Here is a 16,400-nt window from a genome sequence, read left to right as displayed (position 1 = left end):
CAAAACAGATCTGTATCTTCCTTAGATACAAATCTAAATTTTTTAAAAACACAAAAATAGATTTGTATCTTCCTTAGATACAGAATTGACTTTTTTAAAACACAAAAACAAATTTGTATCTTCCTTAGACACAGATCTGAATTTTTTAAAACACAAAAATAGATTTGTACCTTTCTTAAATACAGATCTAAATTTTCCAAAACACAAAAACAAATTTGTATCTTCTTTAGATGCATATTTGAATTTTTTTCAAACACAAAACAAATTTGTATCTTCCTTAGATGCAGATCTGAATTTTTTTAAAACATAAAACTAATTTGTATCTTCTCTAGATGCAGATCTGTATTTTTCTGGTCATAAAACTAATCTGATTTTTTCTGAAAAAATTTCCTTCTTTTTGGAATTGTAGATTTTGAAATTTAAAAGAAATGATTGAAAGTTAGGTTGTAATTTTTAAATATGTGATGCATGTAACATAGATATATCTCATGAGTGTAGTTCCTCTTCTAAAAAATTTCTTTTCTTATTTTATTCATAAAAAACAAATCTAATTCTTTTCTACACAAATCTAATTATTTATTTATTTATTTACAAAGCAGATCTGATTTTTTTTTTTTTTTTTTTTTTTTTTTTTTTTTTACATATAAACCAAAAATCACTTATTTTATTTTATTTTATTTTTATTTTTAACTTTGCTCCAAAACAGATGTGATATTTTTTAGCAAAAACCTTGTTCTTTATATATGTATAAACAGATCTGATTTTCTTTACAAAACTAATTTTTTTATCTATACAAAAACAGATCTGGTTTCTTCTTAATGAATCAAATCACTTTTTTTTTTTTAATTCACAAAAATATATCTGAATTTTTCTAAAAAAGAGGATGCATTCATAAGATAGATTTATGTGACTTTGTTTGGTTAAGAGTGTCATGTATGCAACATATCATTCATAAAACGTAAGGCTATATTGGTCATTAAAGTCTAGAAGAACAGAATCTGGGTGCCTAACACCTTCCCATTCTGTAACCTAGCCTCTGAATTTAGTTCTTTTGGATAGGTAGACCTGTGCTTTGTCTTTCTTTTACTTTTGGGTAGAATGTAACTAGGACAGAAGGCCATGTATTCGTTTGGTAGATTGTAACTAGGACTCAGAGCCTTGTAAGATTCAATTTATCAAGGTTGTATTTATTTTTATTCAATCAATAACAATGAAGCATTTCAATCATGTAAATTTGTATTTAATTTTTTTTTCTTATTTTTTTTATAAAAAATAAGTGGTGACTCTACACCACTTACCCAAAAAGAGAGGTGCCCTGAAAAAGCACCCGAAAATCTATTTTTTGAGAGCACCCCGTTTTTCCTGGTAATTCACAGGGCCCTCTGGTTATTTTCCTTTTAAAGGGTGTTTTATTGGGTTGTATACATCTATTTGTATTCACTTCTTCCATGCCTCCAAGGATGAAGGGATACTGACTGGTATGGTGAGAACCATCAGTCAGAACCAAGTGCAGATCACATATCCATGCATTCTAAAGGCGCAGAATCCTTAGGAGAGGCTGGTCATCATGAGAACAGGGGGATCATGGCCACCATTGAAGATCTTCAACGTTCTCAGGCTGCCATGTAGGCAGAGTTCCAGTCCCTGTATAAAGAGACAACCATACCTCAAGCCCCTTAAGGTGGTCAAGGTCCTCAAGGATCTCCTTATCTAACTAAGGAAGATATACATGCTATTTTGTTCGAAGCCAAAAAGATGGAAAATGCTGTTTACATTGACACTAGACCTCCTTATCCTGAAGAAATAGCTAGGAAGCCTTACCTTGCTAACTACATGCCCTCTATATTTCCTGGGTATGATGGCATAACAAGGAACGCTAGGGAGCACATTAGATGGTATGTAGATGTGCTGACAGCTTACTCTCATGACCATGAGTTGAGGCTTAAAGAGTTCTCTAAGTCCTTAGAAGACAGAGCTTTTACTTGGTATACCAGTCTTGCACCAGGGTCAGTTCTAAGTTGGAACGATTTGGCAACACAGTTCATGAAAAAGTTCATTGCTTTGGAAGAAAAGCTCACATTGTCAGATCTGCAACATGAGAAGCAAAGGGTGTTTGAGGAGTTGTTGGAATATATTCGTAGGTTTCGAGATCTCTCTTTGTTGTGTTATGACCCTATGGGGGAAGAAAGACTAGTAGATGTTTGCATCGCGGGTATGTTGTATCAATACCGGCCTTACCTAGAGAATCTTCAGATCTCTAGCTTTATAAGGCTTGTGGAAGCTGCAAGGAGAACAAGTATGTCTATGAGGAAGCCTTCAAAAGGTTTAGCTTCACAAGTTGTGAGTGCTCCTAGACAACCATGGAGAAGAGAAAACAAAAAGGTGGAAGTTGCTATGGCAGAAGAGCCTAAGAAGATGGCCAAAGGAAAGAAGAGGGAGAGAGGTGGAAAATTCCCCTTCCTTTCATTGTGTCTACTGAAGAATTGTATAGCATCTTAGAAGCTTGGGTGAAAGATAGTGTAGTGGCGTTGCCTAAATGTAAGCATGAACCTACAGAAGAAGAAAAGCGAAATCCATTTTATTGTAGGTGTCACAGGAGATGTGACCACCATACTATGGATTGCTATGCTTTGAGGAATATTTTCCATGATAGAGTAGTCAAGGGAGATTTAGTTATCAAGGCAGGGAAGAGGGCTAACCCAAGGATGCATAGACTAGAGGTAGCAACGACTTTCTTCATGGGTTGTGAGGATCCTATGGAAGAGAAAGTGGAGAACATGGCTAGCTATAGCTCAACACCTCCACCTTTGGTAGATGAAGAGATGTTAATGAGAATTCAGCAAGAAGATAAAATACACTTATTTCTTGAAGGAATAGGTCTCAGACCAATGGCTAGAAGGCACAAACCTTGACCAAGGTGATGGAAAGGAATCATGAAGTGGCCGTCGTTGAAGGAAGTTTGATGTAAGTGGCATATCAGGAAGCAAAGGATTCAGTCACCTTTTTTAATAAAGATCTAATCAACTGAGTTGTTGATGGCGACAAGCCTTCATATGTTACTTCCTTTTCTGAAGCATCCTAAATCAAAAGGGCATTAGTAGACACTGGGGTATCCACCAATATTTTGCCTCTACCAACTTTTGATGCCTTGGGAATTCCAAGGGAAAGAATTATTCTTGAGCCAATGCAAGTAGCAAGAATAGGGGCCTTACAACAGAGTACCCTTGGGTATGTGTCTTTGGATCTTAGGGTTGGACCACCCACTCTTATGCATGTGATGGAAGGGAATACATCTTACCACATCATTTTAGGTTGTCCATGGTTAAAGGCGTATAAAGCGATGGCTTCCACATATCATCAATGTGTGAAGGCCGTTTGGAGGAACAAGCAAGTGGTTATTGAGGCCATCGAGATGCCTTTTGATAGAGCAGAGCTTTATTTTGCTGAGGCAGCACCTTACTATAGCAAGTTACTATTTTTTTTTCTCTCTCTCTTGTGCCAGACTGCCAAGTCTCTCTTTTTCTTTTTCTTTCTCATTGCCTCTTTACCTTTGGCCGTCTCCCTCTTTCTCTTTTCTTTCCGTCTCCCTTTTTCTCAAAGACAATGACATATCAGGCTCCAATTTAATCAGCATCACCACCATCTCCGCTTGCCAGATCCTCTCAGGCGAAACCATCAATGGATGGTTGTTGATAATTAACTCACTTGGAAAGCCTCCGCAACCTGTGAAAAAGGTGAGGTTTTCCACCATGATTACAGCGGCTAGGTTGTTTTGTGGTTGTGGGTCTAGGTTATGGGTGGGTTTCAGCGGCCTTGGGTGGTTTGCTAGGTCGTGGGTTTGAGTTGATTGGGGTGGCTTTGGGTTGTGGGTGTGGGTTGATTGATTTAGTGGTTGGTTGTAGTGGTTTGTTGTGGGTTATGCTGTGGGTTGAGGCCGTGGGTTGTGTCGTGTGTTAAGGCCGTGGGTTGCTGGGTAACGATGGTGGGTTCAGTGGTTGGTTGTGGGTTTGTGGTGGCTTGGGTGGTGAGGGTGAGTGGGTGGTGACTTGGGTTTTCTAATGGTTGTGATTGTGAGTGGTGTGTTGGTTGTTTTGCTTGGAGAAGAGAGATGCACATAGAGAAAGAGAGAGAAAGAGATGTCTCATGGAGAATAAAAAAGAATTAAAAATATTAAATAAATAATATTTTAATGAAGTGGTAAAAAAATAAAATAAAACCTTTGATATTGGGTGTATTATAAAGTCGGGTGTTAAAATTAATAAAGTAGTGTTTTCAGTTGTTAAAAACTATATTTTTTGACATGTTTGATGTGAATGCTCTAAAGGTTTAGAATGAAGATATTAATTCAAAAAGAATTCTAGACAAGTTATATCTGAGTGAATGGAGTTCAAATCATCCCTTTATTTATTAATGAAAAGACAGCATAAATTACAGTTTTTCTTGTAAATGTTATTACTCTAAACTTGTGTTTATGGAATAGGAAAAAAAAAACATATTTGAAAGAAAAAATATTTTTTTTGAGTAAATAGTAATACTTATTAGAACACATATGAAAATAATAATACTAGTGTTTTAAACTGAGTTTATAATACATTATATAACCAGAGTACAACTACAAAATAGTCAAACCTTTGTAGTTGTAGACTGTAGTTATAAACAGCGAACACTAGACACACACAACCAATGTGGGATAAACATCCCTATTTTTTTTTAGTGAACAGTAATACTTATTAGAATACACACGAAAATAGTAATACTAGTGTTTTAAACCGGGTTTATAATACATTAAACTGGGCTTACTATTTTTTTCCCATATTTTAGATCAAACTAGTTTTTGATGGGTTATTTATTTATTTTTTTTTTTGTGTTCTAAAAAAACTAAGATATTGTCAAGATTATCATATTTAAGTTTATTTTAGTTGGGTTTAAAAACAATTAGGTTTAGGGGTTCAAAATTTTATTTTAAGAGCGTCAAATAAAAAAAATTATATAAATTTTTTTTTTTTTGGCCCAGCTTACGGGGTTCATTTGATCTAGGGACGGGCCTAGTTAAGGGCCCAAAGGGGCTTGGGCCCCCTGGTCCAAATTATTATTATTTTTTTATACTTTATATATATATATATAAAATTTATATAGTTGCTCCCCTTCTGAAACATTAGGCCTCGTCCAATTAGCAACTATCCAACTCAAAAACTTAACAAAAACAATAAAAACATTCACAATGGTGATTGTATTTTAGCAGAAAGAAACTATTTTACCACCAAAAAATTATGTATTATTGGAGAAGCTAAAACTAATTTTCTTATAACTACAATAAACTGGTATAAATACCAGTTGACTGTAGTAAGTTGTTAAAAATAAAATACAATATTTTATTAAGATTATCTCTCTACCTTCAATTTAAAAACTCTAATTCTCTCTCTTCCTTTATTATTTTAATGAGTTGTTTATATTATTTTAAATGAAGTGGTAAAAAAAAAAAAAAAACATTTGATGTTGGGTGTACTGTAAAGTGAGGTGGTAAAATAGATAAATTAGCTTTTTGAGGTGGTAAAAGCTAAATTTTTTAGCACCTCTACTATGATTGCACTAACTTAAAAAAAAAAAAAAAAAAATTTTTTTTTTTTTTTGGTAGATGATTGCATCTTAAAGTATAAAGATGTTAACACTATAGTGATGTCTATTTAGAGTTTTTTTCCCCCTTATATTATGGCTCCCTCTACCTTAAAATTCTGGGTCTGTCCCTGATTTTGATCCCCCTGAATTGTACCTAGAGCCGCCCATTAAATTCTGGGTGTTTTATATGCATCTCGTGCTCTTTTATGCAGTGTTCAAAACAATCAAAAAAACAAGAAGAACTAGATCAATCATCACCATCGTAAGTATTGCCATAAATTTTATAGCCATCAAGTTACTCCTACTATAAAAATTTTCTTATTTTGAAATTAAATTCAAAAAGATAATTGGGACTTAAACCCTTATGTGTTATAATGGTTGAATGATTTAGCACCTTTAAAATAAAGATGAAACAAGATTAATATTTGTTTATTGTTAAAAATATTTTTCTTTAAATAAGAGTTGTCTAAGAGTTGACTTTAAAAGTATGAGAATTTTTAAATTAATTGTGTCTTTTAATTACGATTTTAAGGTTTCATAATAGTTTATTTTAACATATGATTCTTTACAAAAGCCAAGTACACTTGTAAGAATACAATTTAAAAATGGACATGTGTGAAGCGAGATTAAATAGTTATTATAGATTAACGAAATTACATTATTAGTCCTTAAAGTTTACCTTGTGAGCATTATTAATTCTTTTAAGTTTCAGATGAGTGCTATTGGTCCATTTGGTTTAAAAAATGAGAACTATTAATCCTTTAGTTAATTTCTCTTAAACGATGAATTTGCCAGGCTAGCATGTAAATCATTATTTATTATTTATTTTTTTGTTAAAAAAATTCCACACGTGTTCCTGTGACTTCCCCCTAAGCTTTATCTTCCTCCTCTCCCAGCTGGTGGTGCTGTCACTGTTGCTACCGTTGTTGCAGCTTCAGCCACTCCCACTGCGATTAGCCACTGGGGATTCAAACTGTTGTCATTGCCACTAAATCAGCAGCACAAAACATCTCTATGTCCTTCGCCAATCACCACGGATCTCCACGGCTAATCTTGAAGGATCTTTATGTATCTTTGTTCTTAAGATTTGTTTCCAATGGATCTATAAATAAAATAAAGAGGTTTAAGTATTATATTTAGATTTGTTTTCTTTTGAAAAATGTTAAAGATTGTTTTTTATTCCTCGGCCCAACCAATCTTTGTGGGGATCAACGGTTGCCTTTTAACAAGGAATATTGTATTCATTGAATCCTTTTGTTGGGTTTCGTGCACCCAATCAATAAATATTTGTGTCCAATGAATCTTGATATGAGAGAGAGAGAGAGAGAGAGAGAGAGAGAGAGTTTTTTATAAGACTTTGCATGGTCAAAGGTGGATCTACTTACTTTGCCAGCAGATTTGGGTTGCCTTTGATGTGATTTGGTGACTGGATTGGAGGTTTGGAAGACGGCGGAGCAGAGAAAGAGGAGGGAGGGAGGGGCTGAAGCCAATCTTTCTTCTTTTCTTTTCTTTTATTTTTTTTTTAATTTTTTTAATATATAAATATTAATGAAAAATTATGAAGCAAAATTAAATAGCTGACATGTCATTACATACCCATCAGTTTTTGTCATTAGATCCATGTAGACAATAATCCTAACAGATTTAACAAAATGACTAATAGTGTTTATTTTTTAAACTTAAGGAATCAATAGCACCCACTTGAAAGTTAAGGGACCAAATGCGCTTATAAGGTAAACTTCAAAGACTAATGGTGTAGTTTCGCCTTATACATTCATATAAAGGTCATTCTAAAGGTTTAGAACAAAAATATTGATTCAAAAAGAATTCTAGACAAGTTATATTAGAGTGTATGGAGTTCAAATCATGCCTTTATTTATTAATGGACAGTCAACATAAATTACAGTTTTTCCTATAAAAGTTAATACTATAAACTTGTGTGTATGGTAAATGAAATGGAAAAAAAAAAACTATATTTGAAAGGAAAAAAAAAATTGATTCATACTATTATGAGATTGTGAGCGTATCATCCTGAGTAGAACACACATACATGGTTCTACCCCTTGGAAGTAAGCCTTTGCTTAATGGATCAAACCTACCACTTGGTTTAGGTCTAGGAACTAACTTGGCCCTCTTGGGGCTCTTATAGAGAGGTCTATGCATCAGATATTAGGTTCGGGATTAGGGTATGAAAATGGGAAGATGTTTGGCACCTAAACCTGCTTGGCTTGTGAGTTAGCCTTCATTATGTGTTAATAGGTCATATTTTGTCAAAGACATTATTAAAAGAGTCCTAATCCCAAAACATAATCACAAAAAGCATATATTAAAAAGAACACAAAAGATATGTCAAAGATAACACACACACACACACACATATCTATATATATATATATATATATATATATAATAATAGGTAAAACTGAGAGAAAATCCAATTAGATTTCAAATTGGAATTCAACTAAAGTCTAATTTTACACTACGTGTCCCATCCAATCTAAGTTTTTAAAATTTTGAACCAAGTGAGTTAATTCAATGTAAAAATTGGATTTCAATTAGAGTTTAATTTTAAGACATGTGTCTCATCTAATCTAAGTTTTTTAATTTTTGTACCAAAATGAGTTAATTTAGTGTAAAAAAGAAGAGCCCTATATGAATAAACCATAAAAAAAAAACATAAATTTTGAATTATTTTATATTTATGAGCTTTTTTTTTTTTTTTTTTTTTTTTTGTAGAACTAAAAACAATTCAAGTTTATAAGTCATCTATATATATATATATATATATATATATTAATACGTAAAACTGAGACAAAATCTAATTAGGTTTTAAATTTGAATTCAATTAGAGTCTAATTTTGTGCCACGTGTCTCATCTAATTAAAAATTAAAAATTTTTGAACCAAGTTAGTTAGTTCAGTGTAAAAATTGGATTTCAATTAGAGTTTAATTTTATGCCACGTGTTCCATTTAATCGAAATTTTTAATTTTTGTGCTAAATGAGATAATTTAGAGTAGAAAACAAAAAGTCCAATATAAATAAATCATAAAAAACATAATTATATATCTAACACTATATATAAAATTAGAGGAAGAGAGAGTTTAAATGATTTTATATTGTCATCAATATATATATATATATATATATATTAATTAATTAATAAGCAAAACTTAGAGAAAATCCAATTAGATTTTATAACTGAAGTCCAATTTTGCGCCATATGTCCTAAATTATTTATTTTTAGAGAGAGTTTTATTTCTTAATTTTGGAATCAAATGTGAGACCATATCATAAATATCCACATTCTCCAATCTTTATTTCCCAAAGACCTTGCCCTTGTCCTTTCCTTTGCCTCTGCCTGTTGAGAACATTGCACCAAATGTCTCAGCTCTTAATCCACCTCCTTTCCCATATGAGAACAGATGACTATTCCCAACTACCCTTGGTGGTACCAACCCCCTTCGAGGCTGCAAAATACACAGAAACTCCATATCAAGATCTGATCTAGTGTTTTATGTAAGTATAAAGGGTGGTGTTTGTGTTTATGCATATACCTGAGATAAATGTTTTCTTATGTCCCGTGTTTCCTTACGAGTATGAGAGGGCTGGCTGCATGAAAACCATTGAGCTGTAGGTGCTTTACTTGGTGGTGGTCTGCTTGAAGTTGAAGCAGATGTTTCAGTTGGTTGCCTTAGTGGCTGCCAATGTGGCTGGTTAACTGGTTGACTTGCTTGATGGGTGGTTGGCTTTCTTGTTGAATGACTAGCTACCCCACTTGTTGGTTGATTGGTTGTCTGCTTGGCCTTCTTGTTTATTGGTCCAGGTGGGTGTCTTGCTTGCTGGTTGGCTGCCTTATTTGCAGATCTAGGTGGTTGCCTTGCTTGAATGGTGGTTGCCTGTTTGGCCTTCTGGTTTGCTAATCTTGTTGTCTGCCTTACTTGCTCATTGGTTGCTTGGTTAGCTACCTGGGTGGTTGGCTACCTTGCAAACCTCATTGGTGGTTGCCTAGGTGGCTGGCTGGCTTGTTGGCTGTCTAGTTGGCTGGCTGGTTGGTTGTTTGGCTGGTTGGCTGGCTGGTTGGCTCGCTAGCTGGCTAGATGGTTGGCTGCTTGCCTGCCTACTTGGCTGGTTGGCTACTTGGTTGGCAAACCAGGGTGGCTGCCTTGCAAACCTCTTTGGTGGTTTGCCTAGGTGGCTGATTGGCTGGCTGGCTAGTTAGCTGGCTGGTTGTTTGGTTGGCTGGCTGGCTGGTTGCTTATTCCTTATCGCTACAAATAGAATTGCCTTGCAACAGAAATAGATTTGTAATATAATTGTCATAGTGAACACATTCTTGCTTTACTAAGAAATTTTTTTTGCCTCTCAAGTCTCTACCTCCTTTGTCATGGTGTCTCATCAGTTATTCCAACCTTACACCTCCTTGAATTATGCCCCTCCTGATGGCAAAACCCACATTTTATAGGACTATATGACCTAGAAACTTTGTATGAGTTGTTTGGCTCATCTGCATCTTTCTTCCTTTTCATTGATGGCCTGCTTGGAGGCTTGTACACAATTGGAGCAACAGGGGCAGGAAGGTTGGTTTCAACCCATTCATCTTGGTCAGGCAGTGGAGTAATAATCTTTTTATATGCAGCCACATAGGCATCCTTTCTAAAGCATGCATGCACATAATCCTCAGGCCTTTCCAGGTTCTTATAAATTGCTGCAACACCATGTTTACATGGGATTCCTATCAAATCCCAAACTCTACAAGTACAACACTTTCTTGTAAGGTTAACCATATGCCTCTCATACTCATTATCAACCTCATATATATAGCAACCTGATGGAATAGCAGAAAATGACTTAGAATCAACTTTCAAATGCTCAAGCTTCTGTACTATGTTTGGACATATGTCACTAGTGAATTTTTCAATCCCAGACCTCTTACTGTACATTCTAGTCATCAACCTAACCCTAATTCACTCTACATAGTCCCTTAGCTTCCCATACTGCAACATCTCATCACCTAGTATGAACTCTCTAGCTTTCCTCTTAGTTCTGTACACTTGATTTATGCTCAAGTCCACAGACACATCCTGCATAGCTCGATACTTCACACCAGAAACTGCCCAATCAGGGTTTCTGTTGAAATCATCCAAGTATTTTCTAGCCACATATGTAGAAGTGACCTGGCTATGCTTGAATGTCCTCCCACATGTATAAGTTGGAACCATAGTCTTTATCTGGAAGGTTAACTCCCCTGCAATCTGTGATGCATATACCCTCCAACCACATTCATACTTGCAGTGCACAGAAACTTTGGTCTTCTCATTAAGCTTGAATTTAATGTCCACAGGCTTTTTCACTGCATATTCCCTCAAGGTAGCCCTAAACACCTTCTCATTTTGGAACTTCATACCCTTGCATAACTCTGGGTTACTCATGCCAGTCTTCTCATTAAACTCTAGACATCTCATCATTTCATCCTCATCCTCTGAACTGTTTATGCATCTAGTGTCATCATCATCAAGAGTTTTTTCAACCCAATCATTATTATCACCAGCTTGATCACTGGCAGTAGCTTGATTATTGGCAGTAGCTTCTGGTCTCTTCCCATTATCTGTAATTGGCTCTTTCACATCATCTCCCTCATTTACATTTTCAATATCTCTTTCATGCTTTCTCATATTGGGCACCTCATTGTTCTGAGCACCAAATCTGTCATCAGGATAATTTGGTCCTTCATACCCTTCCTCTAGCCAATCAGGTTCATCCACATGAACAGCTTGATCATTACCAACAATTTGTCCATGGGTAGCATGGTCATCCACATGCATAGCTCCACCAACACTGCCATTCCTTAAACCCTCAATAGGTTCTTCACTAACATCATTTTAGTCAATCACAGATGATCTAACAGTATTGGTCACCTCCTCACAATCAGTATCATCATCTTCATCATTCATTTCCCATGACTGGTCTATTGCAACTGGTTGATCTGGTTCAACTATAGGTTCTTCAATAGCAATTGGTTCAACTTCAGGTTCTACATAAAGTGTGATTTCATTTGTTAGCCATTCAGCATATAGTTCACACATGTAGGTCACATCATCATCTGAAGTAATTAACCTTAACCCTTGCTCTAAGTCACCATCAGGTATTAAATAATAAATCCTACTATTAATAGGTCCCCCAGTCTCAGCACAAATGTCTTGTATCTTAAAATGACTTAGTAGATTTGGATCAACATTAGCTATTGTAGATACCTCACTACCTACATACTCTAAACCAGGGTTCCACTCAAAATTCCCACTATGGTGAATGGTAAAATCAAAACGAATTCCAGCAACCATCTGCAGGAGTTAAAACACATACACAAACAATAGTAATTAAATACATAACCAACACACGCATAGAGAGCACCAATGACAAAAGCAAAATAATTTTAGTTGCACAGCAAACACCAGGTAACGTGGGGTCAGAGACAAGAAACACAACCAACTAAACAATTTGTCTCCATGGGACCATAGACAACCTAAATATTCCTAGGGACTACAGTCATCAATGTCAACTATAAAAAAACAAAACCTAAACAATGGTAAACCACTAATTTTATGACAGAAAAACTTTAATCCGAATCACCTTCATCAATCGTTACATATTGAAAAAGAATAAACACAACAATGGTAAACCCTAGAAACTCATTTCATACCTGATATAGAGGAAAACCCAGGCTTCAGCTTCAGCACAGCTCCTCTTTGCTTGCAAGTGTTCGGAAATTAAGCTTTGGCAATCAAAGTAAAGAGAGAAAGGGATTATGGGTTTAGGGATTTTTGGGGGTTCGAAGGTAGAGAGAGGGAAGAGAGCTCAGTCTTTTTTTAGGGTTCTAATTGCATTCTAATTTTGGCTTATATAGTAAATGAGATTTTCTAACAGAAAGGGCAGAGGTGGGTAATGGGGGTCTAACGGAGCCCACATCAGGTGGGTTAAGTGACAACTTTTAAACCACAGGTGGGCATTGTTAAAATGGGCCAAACCACAAGTGAGTAAAGTGCAATTTTTTTCTATATTATATATATACTAAATTTTTTTTTTTTTTAAATCCGGAGTGCACTGCCCACGTCCAACAATAGCTCTGTCGCTGGCCACAAATACTACCACATATTATCAGATATGGCAATTACAGACAAACTTTCATGTTCTGCATCTCCTTTACCAAATCTTAGAACCCAAGTCAGTTCTCCTTCAATAATCCCAATATCCCTAATCCTACATCTCCATTCTCCATCCCAAACCATATTAAAAAAAAACACATTTGAATTCCCTCCAAATAAGCACCACCCACTATGAACACAGAAAGGATAAATTTGAAGACACTGTACCAACCATGTCAGAGATATTGAACCCATCAAAAGCCCAAAACCCTGACCTCCAGCTCCAAACTCTAGGCCCCTTTTTCAGAATCACGGCCAAGAGCTTGGGAAGGCTGAGGGGCTAATAAGGGTCTGATTGCAAGGGACAATTCTTCACTTTGGTATTGGTTTGTTCCTTGGAGCTGTTGCTATTCGATATGGATATGATTGTGGTTGCAAAACAGCCGAGTTACTTGCAATCAATGATTCTGATCTTTACCATTCCAAGGTTTTTGTCTACCCTATAATCTTCACCTTAATCTAGATTGTCCATTTGATTGAAAAAAAAATGCTAGTGGAAAAGCAATACTTACCTTAATCTATTCGCAGCCAGTAGATATTTTCTTTTTATGTGGTCTCCCTTTGTTTAAAAGTATAATGTGTCGAATGCAAGCAGTGCCAGAGTTACTCGGTTGTTTCCTTTGCATTTCTAGTAACAATAAGTTAGTGTCTATAGGAACACATTTTTTTTTCTTTCATAATTGCTGAGTTAACAAGTTATGAATTATAGAAAATTAAGGGGCTGTTTGGCCAAGGTTTTTTCATCACTCAATTTTCATCACTCATCACTCATAACTCATCACTCATCACTCAATATTTTTCACACTATTTGTGGGCCCATACCTGTCAGCCGGTGCAACTTTTTTTTTTTTTAAATTTTTTTTAGCTTCGATGAGTTTGGGTACTAAAAAAAAAAAAAAAAAAAAAAAAAAACAGAACTGAAGACCGAACAAGTGAAAAAAAAGAGTCAAAAGTTGCAGCTGTGGGTCCCTCCATGTGTGTTTATTTATGGAAATGCCATTGAGTTATGAGTTATGGAAACTGAAAACAGCCTTTGGTTGTTTTCAGTTTCCATAAATCATAACTCAAAAATCAAAGAATTGAGTGATGGAAACAAAGTTATGGAAACAGAGTTATCGTTGCCAAACAACCTTTTTGCTATGGGTCCCACTATTTTTGAGTCATGAGTTATAGAAACTGAGAATTGAGTTATGGAAACTTGCAATCCAAACAGCCCCTAAATCATGCTAATAGTTATCTTATGTGAAAATCAATAATATATTGTAATCTCAAAATATATTATGAAAAATATTGTGTCTGTAGCATTGCTGTTCAATTAAATACGTTTAGTAGCCATTAAATGGCCACAGAAGATACCTATTAATTAGCTTTGGCACCTGTCCTTCGTCCAGTAATGTGTGTTTTTAGTTAAATTCTCTTTGAAATAATGTATTAAACAGTTACTCAGATGACTGAATCTTCTATTAATATAATAGATTTTACTTTTTCAATCTCGCAGCTTGTTAGGTTCTACACAAGAATTGGATTTAAGGCTGTGCATGAAGTAACAGGTTCAGGATTTGGAGATTATGCCCACATGTTGGTCTGGGGAGGAGTTGGGACTCGAATGGATGCTAATGTTGAAGAACTTCTTGTAAAATGGTGTACCAGGTTCAAACCTCGGAAGTGATTCACTGGTTGAGTAATTTCTCTCAATCCATTTCAAATTGAGCAACGTCTCTTCTAATTCTATGAAGCACAGACTAGAAATTCTACTGTCATTAAAAACTGCTATCTGAGGTGGAAAATTAGTGTGTTTGGTTGGTGGCATTGGTTCTAAGTACTACTCCTTATGGTGTGTATGTGACCCTAAGTTGCACGGACACGGACACGGACACGGGGATACAACAATTTTTGAAAAATAAGGACACGACACGGTGGGGACATGGCGGTTAAATAATTAATTAAATTTTATATTTAGGCATATTTTTTAATATTTTTAGACAAAATACATTTATGTTTAGAATTTAAATTATGTAAGAACTACAAATAAGTAAACTAACACCTAAAGTACTACAACAATACACAAAATCTTCAAGCACTTTCAATATTCATTTTAGTAAAATCACCTACAATATTTAACTTTAATAAATAAATAAAACTATAGCAAGACACACAAAAACAAATTTAAGTTATAACTAAAAAAAAAAAAAAAGGACAGAGGGCACACAAGCCATAGCAGCAGTTAAAAAAAAAAAAAACACAAACAAAAACAAAATGCGTTATAAGAAGTAAGTAACAGTACATTCAAGTTAATATCGGAAAGAAAGAAAGAAGCAAAAAAAAAAAAAAAAAAAAAAACAAACAAACAAACAAACAAGGAGAGAACAAAGAAGAGATCGGTCCGCGCCGAGAGAGAGAGAGATCGGAAGGGACAGAGGACAGAGGGTACGGCGTCGATGTCAGAGCTCGCCGATCGGCCCGATCTAACTCCGGCGAGGGACAGAGGGCAGCGGCAGCGACAGAGGGAGTGTGGGTTGAGAAGAACTTGAGATGTGGTTTCAATTTTCAGTCTAAGAGACTCTAAACTTGCTATATTATTTTAGGGTTATCACAAAATCAATGGTATTGGTAAGTTCACCGGTCAAAATCTGTGATTTTTTTTTTTCACTGCTGGCGTGTCGGAATTGCGTCGGTGCAGTGTCGGAGCCGTGTCAAAAAAAAAAAAAAAAAAAAAAAAAAAAAAAAAAAAAAAGAGGGATGTCGCCGGACACCGGAATTTGGCGTGTCGTCCTCGTTTCGGTGTCCAACACATGTCGGACGCGGACACGACGCCAAAAATGGCATGTTTGTGCAACCTAGATGTGACCATGCTGAATTCCCAGCAAGTATGTCCTTAGTGTTCAACTTCAGTTTTGATCTGAGGATATTTTTACCCCGTGGGTTGAACAAGACCATGAGGAAGGAGGAGATCTTGCCTTGTATGATTATATCATATTGGTATGACTTGTGAAGCTCATTTAGTTCTTTCATGTTTGGTTTCTACTTTCTATGCTCAAGAAAAGGATTCAAAGGGCTTCTAAGCCATCAGATTGAGGCAAAATGAGCTCTAAACCATAAAGAAATTTCACCAAACACATGGCATGCAACAATATCAAAAGTCAACAACACTAAAAAGTTTTGAGGAAAACATCAAACTCACAAGTACGACTTCTAAATAAGTTTACAAAGGTTAGTGTTCACTCAATTTTCAAAAGTGAACGCCAAAATATAATGCAAATGATGTATTACTCCAACAACTAACGGCAATGCATTCTTCCATGTGGTTTGGGTTTCACATTTGACCAAAATCAATTAAAGGAATAAACTCCTCAAACAGGGCGTCAAACAAATTTGAAGGTCTAAAACAATATATTTAAATGGGGCCTTTTTGTCATCACTTAAGTAATATTTAATATCATAATTTTTTTTTAAACAAAAATCTATTCTTTTTATTTGTAATATGTTTTCTTTCTTTTTTTTTGAAAAATGCTAAAAGTATAACAAATTTTACTACAATAACACTTACAAATGATATAGTAATGATGTGATTAGTGACACCTCAA

At 35.2% G+C, this 16,400-nt stretch overlaps 1 long non-coding RNA gene across 1 annotated transcript; it reads left to right on the top strand.

The window, feature by feature from the left end:
• Nucleotides 1-12,752: 12,752 nt before the first annotated feature.
• Nucleotides 12,753-14,613, top strand: LOC115969041. The gene is made up of 2 exons (XR_004086854.1): nucleotides 12,753-13,243; nucleotides 14,315-14,613. It is a non-coding gene; the product is annotated as an uncharacterized LOC115969041 (long non-coding RNA).
• The last annotated feature ends 1,787 nt before the right edge of the window (nucleotides 14,614-16,400 follow it).

The sequence above is a fragment of the Quercus lobata genome, chromosome 11 (assembly GCF_001633185.2).
Source record: "Quercus lobata isolate SW786 chromosome 11, ValleyOak3.0 Primary Assembly, whole genome shotgun sequence".
Lineage (NCBI taxonomy): Eukaryota > Viridiplantae > Streptophyta > Magnoliopsida > Fagales > Fagaceae > Quercus > Quercus lobata.
This window is presented reverse-complemented; position numbering and strand designations above follow the sequence as displayed.